We start from the raw sequence: 12,090 nt of genomic DNA on the forward strand, positions 1-12,090 counted from the left end.
TGTTTAATTGTAGTTACTGAGAGATTGTTGATATTGGCATTAGGAATGATTTAGAGCTTATTTTGGTAGTATTCTTACCCCGTTTAAACATAATGACAACTCAAACAAGTAAGTAGACATCTGTAAGATCATTTATGAAAGCTAAAAGAAATTGCTTTCTTTTTACTATCAAGTGCCAGAAGGTCCCCTTTTTCCACTTTCCCTTCCCTTCCCTTCCCTTCTCTCCCCCTCTCCCCAGGGCCTGACCCATCCCAATTCTAACCAAAATAAACTGGATCTACTGGACGGTTAGCACTTAGTACCTTCTTGTTCTCTGATAATACCTCAAATTTTATCCTGAAGGAGAATTGATCCTAAATAATGTGTTTATAATCCACAAGTGAACCAGAGCAGTTCCCAACAGTGATTTAGCATCAATGGAAAGTAAGCTTTAGCTGTTTCTTATGGCTCATCAGGGAATAAGGCTACAAAATATATATGTACTGCTCTATTTAAATGTCCCTTCTGGCTTGTGACAAAAATGTCTGTAGCCACTTTATCTTACACTACAGATGCTGCCTGAAAATAAGTCTCTTGTGGGGGAGGTGAACGAGGGCCTGGGGGAGATGGTGACAATGTCTTTAAAAAAGTGCTCTCTTGGAATGAGCTCTTTCATTGAGAGATCTGCTTATCAGACCCTTAAATTAAGTAACTTATTTGAGGGTTGTTGCAAAGACTTTTTAAACTTCATTTTAAGTATAAGGAACTAAACACTAAAGATAAAAATAGGAATTGTGGCTCCATAGCCAATGATGGGTATAAAATGGGATTTGGGAGTTTGGCTAATAATAAAATTGTAAACTCACTGAAGGCAGGGTGCACATATCACCAAACTCTCTGAATCGTCCCACAGAGAAATGCATGGATGCAACCTGTACCCAATGCCTCAGTGATTAGGACAGTGATGGACTCAGTGCACTTTTCGTATTAAAGTATTCATGTGCATACTGATATCAGAGATATTAGCTCTATGGAAATGTCTCTGAACCTAACCTATGAAATAGTTTTTGTTGTAACTAATATATTAAATTTTTTTCAGTAGGTTATACAATACCTGCTTCTATATAAAACCATTTTTAATTCTATGAGATTCACATTTGCTTTTATATTAAGGTCAAATTGCCCCCCTTTTTTAATGTTATGTCCAACCCCAATTGTTCTGGAAGAAGAGTAAAGAGTGCTGCCCTGGCAATCAAAGTTGATAGTAGTTGGATGGTTAGTATGCACTCTGTGGGGTCTGCTATTTAGCTATGGCCTCATAAGAGCATATAACTACACAAGAAATTTAGTAGTAATAATGCAAAATCCTCTGTATATTCTTCTCTGCAAACTAAAGTTGTCTTTCAGAAAGCTAAAAAATCTAAATAAGTAAGCATTAGCCAGAAGTTAAAAAGGGATGATGAATAAGTGTGTGCCTAAACTGAGGAAGAAATGTGGGTATAAACGGTAAAGAAATCACAAGGGCATACAAAGGGGTCCTGAAAAATCAAAATTTATTTATAAAAATTGGATATTTATTCTTACATATTTAAACGCCAGTCACCTTCGAAGTACTCTCCATTTGATGCAATACACCTACCAAGATGTTTTTTCCACTTCTCAGAAGAGCTTTTGAACTCCTCAATTTTAACACCTATTAGTGCTTCTGCCGTGTTTTGTTTCACCTCTTCCACATCAGCAAAATGTTTCCCTCTGAGGGCTTTTTTCATCTAGGGAAACAAACAAACAAAAAAAGTTGCTCCACGTGAGATTGGGTGAATAGGAGGGGTGGAGCATGAGGTTTATGCCAGTTTTGGTCAAAAACTGCCTAACGCTGTTTTTGGTGTGGTCGGGGAGATGCACTCATGAATTGCCCATCATGAAATGGGCAAATGCATTGAAAGAGTCTTCAAGAAAAATTCCCTGAACCCAAAAGCAGGTGAGGATTCCTGGAACACTTACCTCGCAGGGAAGCCTGTACTGCAAGGGGCCTGCTCTCCAGAAGATAATTCCGGTTTTTTGAAGTTCCCCCTTGTATGTGAGGGTTCTTACATGTTGTACAGAAAAGATAGTTGAAGGAACCTTCAAGAATTTGTTTCCGTAAAATGTGAGTTGAGGGGAGGCCCTAACACAAAATTTTTACTACAATGAATCAGTAAAAACTAAGTCAGGCAATTATGATACGATGAATCTGAAAATCAATGTGGATATTTCAAACTAAGTGGCTATTAGATAAAAAGCAAAAATGTACTGTGAGACTAATATCAAGAAAAAGATTTAGATGAAAATATAAAACTCGTCCACATGGGACTCTGTAAGTATAATGACATATGACAGCCCTGGGACATTTGTCAATGGACGTGCTCCGGATCTGCCACTGCATTTCACTGTAGCAATGACTGCTTTTAAGACCGCTTTATAGAAGGTAAAAGAAGCAATATGGGGTGATGCCAATCTGTGTATAAGTCTCCTGTGTACAGCGTCGACTCTGGTACTGAAACCAGGGAGCTAATACTCAAAACCCTTTGCTCATACATAATAATGGCCAATGTGTATTTTTCAGATACAGTTTTTTAATTCTTTTGCCTTTTCCTGCAGCAGTGTGTAGTTTCATTCACATGTGTCTATCTAATGTTATTTCAGCTGAGAGCATTGCTAAATAAACAAAAATTTATTAACACTGTAGCTATTTTAAGTAAATCTTTGCCTATGACATACAATGCCCTTTTATTCCTAGTACCCATTGAATGGGTTAATCCATTTAAGTGAGAGAATGTTTTTTGTCAGATTGTGTGAGTCTGACAATTTTTTTGAACCAGATCAAGCCTTTTGAGAATTGAATTCCATTTGCTTCGGGGGCAAAAAAGTGACTGTTCCGGTTCAAAGGAAAAATGCTTAGAAACCATATTTGAAAGTCTCATAAGGGGTCTTACACATCAAATAGCTCTTAGAAAACAACATTCTGATGAGTCAAGTGTAAATTAATTAGGAACATAGAGATTGTTTTTGCCCTGCCTATCCACATGGGTTTCAAAGTTGAAGAAAGAGTATTTGAAGAAATATGTTTGGAGTGTTCCTGACCCAAAAGCATAGTAAAGTAGTTCAAGATGTTTCTGTGAAACAAAGATACTTCGTTTCTTGCAGTGATCTTCCCAAACAAATACCTGATGTACCCACTCCTGTGTAAAAGCACTGGGACTCATGCAGGTTTTCCATTTTGAGTCCATCAGGTATATCCTGGGGAAGATTTTTCCCTGCAGAGAAACTGACTGAGGCATTATAAATGAATTCAAGCTCTGTAGTGCTTCTGAAAGGGAAACAAGTCAAATACGCATTCAGGTATGCTTGCTACAAATTTCTCCTATATCATTAGTCATAGTAGGACACCATTTATGTGTGGAATCTCTGGAGTGCTGAGACCGAGATGCAGGAATAGTATTTCTATGAAGCTCCCTGTAGAATATCAGATTATCAGAATTTGGCCCAGATAATTTGGTTATATGTCCATCCTCTGCTTGTATCCAATTAACAGGGAACTACAATGGGTCAAAGACATTAAAGCAAATGAGCAATTGTGCAAATGTATGCAGAAAGTTCACTAGTACTATCACTAGAGAAAACACATTAAAATGTCATCATTAGCAAATACTTATTATAAATCAGTTGGTATATATGGTACTGAAAATTAATGTTAGCAGAATCCCCAGAGTAAATGTATTAAAACCTGTCATTAAGAGAGAATACAAAGGAATGGATAAAGAGAGAAAGAAAGAAAGAGGCTTTAAAAAGTAGAAGACACAAGGAAGGCTTGGGGCTGGACCAGGGTGCTGGTGCATAGGAAGAGTGCTAAGAAAAAAGGACCATGAATTGGTGGGGACCCAGATCATGCAGGGTGGCCATAAGGAAGTGACAGAAAAATTACCTGATATCTGTGAGGTTGAACAGAAATTGGGCATTCCTGTTAGTTTCATAAGTGCCTATGGATTATCGCAGGAAAAATGAAAGGGGTCACTGATATTGAGAAGTCAGCACTGATAAATAATTTTCAAAAGAGAGCATGGGTCCAGGAGAGAAGGAAAAAAAGAAAAAGAAAGAAGAACAAGAACAAGAAAGAAAGAAGGAAGAAAAAGATAGGAATTTTTACTAGATAAGACTGCAAACCATCCAAAAATTCTTTAGGGTCCAAACAGACTATCTGCTCTCAGATGACCAAATAGTCAACGATTACCTGAACCACTATGAACTGACTCAGAAGGATCTAATGGTGAAGAATATTAAAAGGTATAGATAAGAGCTGGAGAAAGGAGGGAGTCCTCTGGCAGAAAAAAGATGAGAGTGGAAAATACTTCTACCTGTACTTTGTCCCAGGGGTCACTTACACCCTGCTGGCTAACTCAGCCTGTTGGTGGAGTTCAGGAGAAGACCCTTCAGCACCTGGATCAGGAAACCTTGTGGTAAAGCCCAGGCCAAAAGCGACTTTCTAATCAACAAATTCTCGTAAACCAAAAAGTGGTGCTGGGACAGCAAAACATCTTCATTTTTTTTCTCAATCCACTGAGGAAGCCTAAGTGATCTCTGTATATTGACAACCTGTTATTAATCGGTGGAGGAAGTTCGACCCCAGTTTCTACATCCTGGTGTGTATGTACCACACACTGAGCTGTTACCTGCAGAAGCTTAGGGCTCTACTGCTTCTGCACAGTCACGTACACCCCAGGACCATCAAGCTGGACAATTGGTTGCTCACTCCACCAACACTGCCATTCTGAAACAGGGGGAAGACTACAATTACATCCACCGGGGCAAGAGGACCGTGAACAACCTGTGGCTGTACTTGGAGAGGACCCAAGGCAAGGAGGTGACCAGCAAGAGGTTCGCTGAGATGCACTGAATCACCATGCAGACCATGAGGGCCCTGGCACCAGTGATGAACACAGACAAGCACTGCTCCAAGTGCTGAGACTGCAGCATTACATAGATGATAGGCTGAAGCCCCGGCTGATTGAGGCTAATGTGTCCCATCTCTCTCCTCCAGCACTGCTAACGATCAGACCCTGAAGTATATAGTCTAATTAATGGCCCTTCAACTTTGTGGTCCCTAACAGCAAAATTCCAGACTGTAAACAGAATGAGTTCTGCCCAAAGGAAGTTGTTAACAACTATGAAATTCTGTATTATGAAGAGCTAGAGTAGGGTGACGTGGCTGACCTAGAGGGGAGAGGCCATTTGGGCCAAAAGCTAGGGACCAAAGGGGACCGGGAAAGAGACTGGGGGAAACTGTCCTCACAACCTGGAAATGGCCACCAGCAGCAAGGGCAAGACTCCAACCAGGAGCCTGCTGCAACCATGCCCGGCACCTCACTGAAGACCTATTGCGGCATATTGTTTTTCTAGGATTTTTTTCCTTTCCTAAGCCTGGCAAATAAACAAAGACACTTCTTTGGGGTGGAGGAGTATAAAACACTACCTTTCAGGGTTTTGCTAAGTGGTTTATTTTTTCTTAATTGTTTTTTCAGTTGAGTACACAGAGGTAAAGCACCAAGCCCATCCAGGAAGAGAAGTAACCAAGCTCAGCTACACACTGCTCAATTCCTGCCCCAGTACAAGTGTTGGCTGGGTCCTATTTCCAATTTATCATAATGAGATGTTTGTTTGTTTGTTTGTTTGTTTGTTTGTTTGTTTGTTTGTTTGTTTGTTTTTCTCCCAGGGTCCTTAGAAACTTAGAACTGTCCCCCAGTAATAAACTTTTGAGGAATTCCGATGATGGTTTTATATCAAAACCGTACTATCACCACTTCGGATAAGTGACAGGACTACTGAAGACAACGGTGGCCACTCAGGTGGTTGCTCTCCTGGGGGTCAGTTGGTTCCCTGCAGGCACTTGCCTAGAAAAGCCTCCAAAGACGATTTTTGTTTTCAACCTTCCTTTGAAGTTGATTTTGGAGTAGCATTTCTTCAGATAACATGTTCAGTTTGTTGTGGTCCAGGGAAGACTTGGCAGCTCAGATACATTGAAGATGTAATGACAGTTCTGTATTCAGTCAGCATTTTCGTGCATCTGCTCTCCTGGCATTTTGTTTGCTCTTAATTTCCAGTTTGATTGTGGGATATTTGGATGAGAGAACTAACCATGGATGGATGTTTGTTTTCCTGGGTCCTAGAGGCTGTGTATGTTCAAATGGATATATTTCATCATACATCCTGGCCTCAGAAAAACAAATTCATTGTTACACAGCCAGATATTTTTTGAGAAATATTTATTGATGGCAAGTGCCCCCTTGCAGGATATATACAAAGGATTTTGCCACTAGTGAGCCAAATTCATTCTTCCATTTTTATTTTCATCCTAAATTACCTCTTCTTTTTGCTAATGTATTTCCTTTGCTTTCAAATACATTTCAAAGTTATTGACTCTCCACATTTTAAGGTAAAACATTAGTTACCACTTTAGATTTTCTAATTCTTTGAGCATTTAATACTAACTAGATAGATTTGCAATTCAGAGCAAGTTCTCCCACAGAAGCCCACAAAATGCATCGCACATTTGCGGTAAGACACAAAAGACACTAACTCTGCCAAGGGTCCCCATGTGGGAGATGCAGCTCCTGCCAGGAAACGTGCTCTGCCCTCCAGCTAAGGAGACAGGTCCGACCTCTGCTCAGTGGCACCTGGAACAAGTGGTAAAGGAAAAGGGCGATTTGGATACTTGTGGGAATCACAAATGTGATCATTCTCTATAAGTACTTAAAACATAGATTTTCTGACACAAGTGTCCTGGGACTTATTAAAATATGCTTGTCCCAGAGGTTTCTGTGGCTAATAAAGTTGAAGAAATTTTGGACACAGTTAAGCAGGTTCCTGTCCTCTAGGATTTTCAAGATTTTTAATGTGGGGCATCCTCTATGAATCTCCAAGTGGGGGCTATAATGTCCAAATTCCCTTGACTTTTAGAACCTCTGATCAAAGCTCCACGGGGCCCAAGGTCTCCCTGGATGATTCTGGTTACTCTCTGTTTAAGTGTCTTCAACTGAGCGTCCAGGAGGATCCTTGTCCACAGAGACCTGGGATATTGCCTCCCAGCTGGAGTCTCTGCAGCCTCTGTTTATACATAAATCATTCATAAGTTGCAACTGACAAGATCCCTTTTTATTGGGTACTTCCTAATGAGAGGACCTACAACAAACACCAAAAAATATGAGGGAGGTAACCATCCCACAATCCGGCCAATACGGTTCTGTTGGCTGAAAAGTAGGATGAGATCCATTGCTGAGAATACTGTCAGCTGTGCAGTAAATAAATGTTACTATTATTCCAAATATATAGCAACTGCCTAGAAGCAGGACTAAAACATTCCAAAGTAATCAACCTTTTAAGATCAACACTGTTTAAAGAAAGGAAAAATATTTGAATGAAGAGGTAAAATAAAAGAAACGTAGCTCATAATATATTTTTGTCTTCACAAGGTATTTTACATATTTTTACTGGACTTTGTAGACTATGCAATGTGGTCACAGAGCGAAATGCCAAGATGCTGGATTGCAGCAGCCAAGAATGTGTTAGGGACTTCACGTATAAGAAGCTTACAGAGTCAGTGAACAGTGCCATTATTGCAGTCATACACCCCTACAAGTGACTTCCTCTCTGCCAAAAAGTCAATGATTATAAAATCCATCCATTGCTTCGATGCAGCTGTTAAGGAGATAGCATGGGCTGTGTAACTCACATCACAAGCAGATGGAGAGGAAGCAATTTGGGGCATTTTGCAGATTACACAGACCAAAGGAATGCTGTTTGCCACCTGAGAAGGTAGTGTTTACAGATAAAAGGGTTGAAATATTTTTGCATTTGCTATAGCAGTTCTGTATGGAAGAAGTGAGTAATTCAACACAGATCAAAATGATTCACAAGGTACCTCAGGAGAATGCAGAATGAGGATTACGATGGTGAAGCTCCAAACCAGACCGGGAAATAAACACTCCAACAGAAAAACCAATTCTGCCAGTTCTTCCATGAGGAGAGGATTCAACTATAATCTAAATCAGTGCTTCTCCCACTTTTCAGTCTCAGGAACCCCCTCCCCACTTAAAAATAATGAAAAATAAAAACCCAAAGCACCTTGTTTATCTGGATGGTAGTTAATGATGTTTACTGTACTAGAAGTTAAAAGATACTTTTCAGATATATATATACAAGTTTAGTGAGAAGAGTGACATTGGTTTTTTTTTCCTTTTTATTGGGTAACACTGGTTAACAAAATTATACAGGTTTCAAGTGCATGATTCTACATCACATCATCTGTACACTGTGCTGTGTGTTCACCACCCAAGCCAAGTCTCCGCCCATCACCCTTCATCCCCTGGACCCTTCTTCACCTTCTCCCTGGCAGTCACCACACTGTTGTCTGCATCTATGAGGGGTTTTTTTCTTTCCTTTCTTTTTCTTTTTCTTTATTTTTTGCTCAATCTCCTCACCCCCCTCCCAACATGCCTGAGAGCTGACAGCCTGCTCTCTATCTATTAGACTGTCACTATTTTGACATTGTTTAAAATTTGCCACTCATGATGTTTAACGAAACACAGCTAGATCCTCCTTGCTGCTTCTGTATCCAATCCCCTGTAATGTCATGTGGCCTGTGGAAAACACAACAGTATACTCAGAGAGAATGCGAGTGAAAAGATAAATAAGATCTTAGCACGACTAGGAGAAAAGTTTGATCTTGCAGACATCCTCAAATGGGGATGGGGATGGGAACCCAGGGGAGTGCCTGTGCAGCACTTTGAGAACCAGTGAGCTCAAAACGTTGTATGTCCAATATATTTACCGGTATTTGCATATCTCAATATACTGTGTGTAAGTGCAGTCTTCTCAGGTTAACTACTTACTATCCTGTAGAGAAATCATCTCATAGTGTAAGTTCGAACATTCTAAGCTGTTCATTTCTTTCAACTGTATAAAGCCTGTGATACACACTGCAAGGCAAAATGGCAATAAAGATAAACAGAACCCATACTAAACAGAAACCTAACAAGAAGCATTTCTGGCCATCAGTATTAAATATTATATTTTCACAGGTGCTGCTATTGTGTCCTAACAATGAGAGATGGAGTAAGTGTTATTCTATTTTATGGATGAGAAAGGTGCACAGACAGGGGTGAGTGACTTACCCAAGCACCATAACTGGTCCACAGCAGAGCCAGGACTGTTTCCAGCCCGGGGCTGCTTCATGGAGCCAGAATACATGGTAGAAAAGTGAAAATGACGGCGGGGGGGTTATGTTGTCTGATTTGTTTCTTTATACTTTTTCACTTCCTCTGCCAAATAGTTATTTTGGTAGAAATGTGTTTGGTGCTTTGATATTATTTTGTTAACTGTTCTAATATTTGGAAAATGTGTAATTACTCCCTCTGGCCTTAATTTTCCTTACATGTAAGGTTTGGATCAAAATACCAGGAAGGCTCCAGCAACAACGACATCTTTATCATGAATAAAGTAAGGCCTATCAGAATCTAGCATTTAATTTCGAAAACAGTCTACTCATATTTGGTTTGCTGCACAATGGTGGATGGTACCAGAATGTTTTGGAAGCCAAGGGGCAAGGGATGCTTGACATGCTGCGACATTATGGAGAATACTCACAATAAGGTCTTGTCCCCATGTCCTCACATAAGTGTGAAGTGTCCTGCTGGACCACTGTGTAGGTGAAAATCTTATTTGTAATTTTGTGAATCTGGATACCAGCTGTGTTTTACTTATAAATGCAAAGTATTTCAGCAGAGTTTTAATATGCATTGATTTTTTTTCAAAATGCAGCTACCATATAAAGTAAAGGAAGATTGTGCTTTGTTTTGTCTGGAAGTTTACGGAGAATGGCCCACCAATTCAGAAAAGTACTTTGTGGTATTGGTGTTGCCATCACAGACCACATTCATCGCTGGCGTTTTCCCAGTAACTCTGCACAGTGGTGTGAGCACCTCACTCCTTCAACAGATCTTCTAGTAGAGAGAGAAACAAGCATTTACATATACATTGAAATATTTCACTGTAAATTGCTTTCCAATGTTTCTTTCTTCCATTATAATTAAGATGTTTTATCGATATTTTAATTGGCTGTGTGTAGGTAGATTATATCACATGTGAGCCTTTCACTGAAGGATAGTGAAGAGGTAATCCCATTTTTATGGGATTTTGTTTATTTATTTTTAGAGAGAGGGGGAGGGAGGGAGAAAGAGAAGGATAGAAGCATCAATGTGAGAAAGAAGCATTGATTGGTTGCCTCTCATACACTTCCCAACCAGGGACCGCACTTGGGCACGTGCCATAACCAGGAGTCAAACTGACAACCTTTGCCTTGTGGGACGATGCCCAACCAACTGAGGCTCACTGGTCAGGGCCCATTTTTATTTTTAATGGGGTATTATGGCTGCTGAGATCAGGAACCACTGGGTTAATTTCCCTCAAAAAAATTTTTTTTGCAAAAATTTACTTTGAGAGTCAAGATTAATAGATATTTCTCAAATTTCAATCCCTTCTGAAAAGTTATTTATGGTTACTCCCTCTGTGTTAATCAAACAGTGTAAAACAGCTTGCCATACATTTATCTGACTAAAGGGTTTGATACAGTAGGATTTGGGGGAAAAGGAAAGGATATCTTGGATCGGCTTCATGAGAAGTCATAAAAGCTGGTACCTGGTTGTGCAGCCTCAAGTCCCTCCTCAGTCAAAAGCCCGTGACCCTGAGATCACCGCCAGCACCCCTACCAGCACCCCCACCAAGTACACACTGGAGGGCTCACCATGCTCTCTCCCCTTTACCTACTAACACACAGAGGAAATACGTACTTAAAGTGCTATTGATCAGATAAGGGAGGCTACAGCTTCTGCTTCTACCCAAACCTTCTCCTGAATATGATTCTTTACAATGCCGGCCATAGGTTTGAAAAGGATTATTTTTGAACATGAATAATCTGTAGTGAGACAGTTAAATATCAAGAAAAAATATTTAAGCAATCAATGTGTGCCATCTTCCCAAATTAGATCAAAATAACTGAAAGTTTTTAAATACCAGTCAAAGCTTAATCAATGAATTCTGCACAATAAGTAATTATGATGTTTATTTTGCTACCAGCATATAAAGTTTTTTCTTAACTGTTTTCCTGAGCTATACAATTGTGCTAAGATATATTTTTCACACTCTCTGCAACCTAAGATATATATTTTTTAATTGGAAATAAAGTGACTTTTCTTAGTCACATTACTTACTGTTTTAAAAACGGCCCAAATCAATACAACCTTCTTGGTTGAGTGCAAGCCTACCTGCGTGTGTTAGGAGAGTATGTACGGTGCTAGCCATAGCATTTACTTCTCTGGCTCTATTAGTTTTGCAGTAATGGTTCATTAACAGCCTATAGTATTCATTTAGAGGAAGCCCTGCACTAATTATGACAATTGATTTCTTTGTTTAATTTCTCTATAACCAAATGACACACGTTACAATGAAGCCTGACTTACAGTCCCTTTGGGAATCTGGATTACATTATATCTTTTTAAAAAGGTTATGTTTTGATGACCTAATGCACTTGGTAATTTTGAAAATAAATTATTTCTCTCTTTGCAATACATAAAATGTAAAAATACATCTAATTACATTATTGATATTTTAGTTACTATGTTTTAGTAAAAGATTAATCAGCATTTCTGAAAACAAAAGGAATGCTTCCACACATCAATTTCCCTTTCACCTGTGCTAACATCCATTTTATAACAAGCTACAAAGCATAGCATATTTCCAAGTTTAAAAACATTATCTTCATCATTCTCTGTGGCTGAAAAGTCAAAATTTTAAGGTGCCAACTAATCCCTCTGAGTACATTGACCTTGAGCTAGTCAAATATTTTTTTCTGCTTTAACTTCCTTAGTTAAGAAACAGATTGATAATATCTTGAAATACATGTTTTGAAAAATACCTACTAATGAAAGCATTGTCAACTATTCCAATTGACTACATCCTTCAACATGCTGTGAAAAAGAAACTCTTACTGCCCTAAGTATGAATCCCAAGTGCAGAATCCCTGAA

General features: G+C 39.2%; 1 pseudogene; it reads left to right on the top strand.

The window, feature by feature from the left end:
* The first annotated feature begins 1,179 nt into the window (after positions 1-1,179).
* LOC119044022 (polyglutamylase complex subunit TTLL1-like) lies at positions 1,180-5,444 on the top strand (annotated as a pseudogene).
* The last annotated feature ends 6,646 nt before the right edge of the window (positions 5,445-12,090 follow it).

The sequence above is a fragment of the Artibeus jamaicensis genome, unplaced genomic scaffold (assembly GCF_021234435.1).
Source record: "Artibeus jamaicensis isolate MK-2021 breed Jamaican fruit bat unplaced genomic scaffold, CSHL_Jam_final contig_402, whole genome shotgun sequence".
In the NCBI taxonomy this organism is placed as follows: Eukaryota; Metazoa; Chordata; class Mammalia; order Chiroptera; family Phyllostomidae; genus Artibeus; species Artibeus jamaicensis.